This window comes from Anneissia japonica, unplaced genomic scaffold (genome assembly GCF_011630105.1).
Source record: "Anneissia japonica isolate Jap-2015-1 unplaced genomic scaffold, ASM1163010v1 scaffold145696_len777_cov213, whole genome shotgun sequence".
Taxonomy (NCBI): domain Eukaryota; kingdom Metazoa; phylum Echinodermata; class Crinoidea; order Comatulida; family Comatulidae; genus Anneissia; species Anneissia japonica.
The window spans coordinates 1-777 of record NW_022738545.1 but is presented as its reverse complement, the minus strand read 5'-3'; the positions used below and the strand labels follow the sequence as shown (position 1 = coordinate 777).

General features: G+C 31.1%; 1 long non-coding RNA gene across 1 annotated transcript; it reads right to left on the bottom strand.

The window, feature by feature from the left end:
* Positions 1-205: 205 nt before the first annotated feature.
* Positions 206-777, bottom strand: LOC117117598. Its single transcript, XR_004446931.1, has 2 exons — positions 725-777; positions 206-500 (listed from the first exon to the last, which is right to left on the bottom strand). It is a non-coding gene; the product is annotated as an uncharacterized LOC117117598 (long non-coding RNA).

The window sequence follows — 777 nt, the reverse complement described above, 5'->3', positions numbered from 1 at the left end:
ATTTATGTTATGAAATATAAGTATGGTACGGTATCATTCTCTCAATGCATTTAAATTAGTTGATAAAATAGTTACTTCTGGGCTCAAATATATTCTTGTAAGTGGGCTCCAAATGGGGCATTACAAAGGCTGAAGCCTAGATGTTTGAAATTGGAATTTGGATTGGTATTTCTTGGGCAACACCAAGTTTTTTGTTGGTTTTAAATCCTGAAACTGCATTTTTATTAAAAAATAATTTCTTGAATATATGAAACTGACCTCCCATACAACATAAATTGTTTTGTATTAAACTGTCATTACTGCAATTGGGGAAGTATGGTACTTCTCAGTCAAATAAATGATTAAAAAAAATTAACCCATAGTTTATATAACAAAACAAACCTATATTTACAGTAGATTTTTTTTAAGTTCCTAACTTAGGTTTCTTGCTTGTTTGATGTACATCATCATCATCATCATCATCATCAGACACTTCTTGGAAAATAGGCTTTGGTTGTGACCTGAAAGATAACGTTTCAGATATGATTCACAATGGCATGTATCAAACTTATCTTTGAACCCATATTAAGCTTAGTCTTTTGTTATACTGTACATGCACCTTTGGGAGATACATTTGATTAAAAATATGTCTCCCAAGTCTAAGCTAAACAAATAATATATAAAAACATTGTACAAAAAGAGTGGAATAAACTATTTTTTTTTCGAAAAATGTATAGGATCTTACGTTGCATATGCAGGAGATATCCAGTAAGGATTTTCAGCGGCGGCCTTTGCATG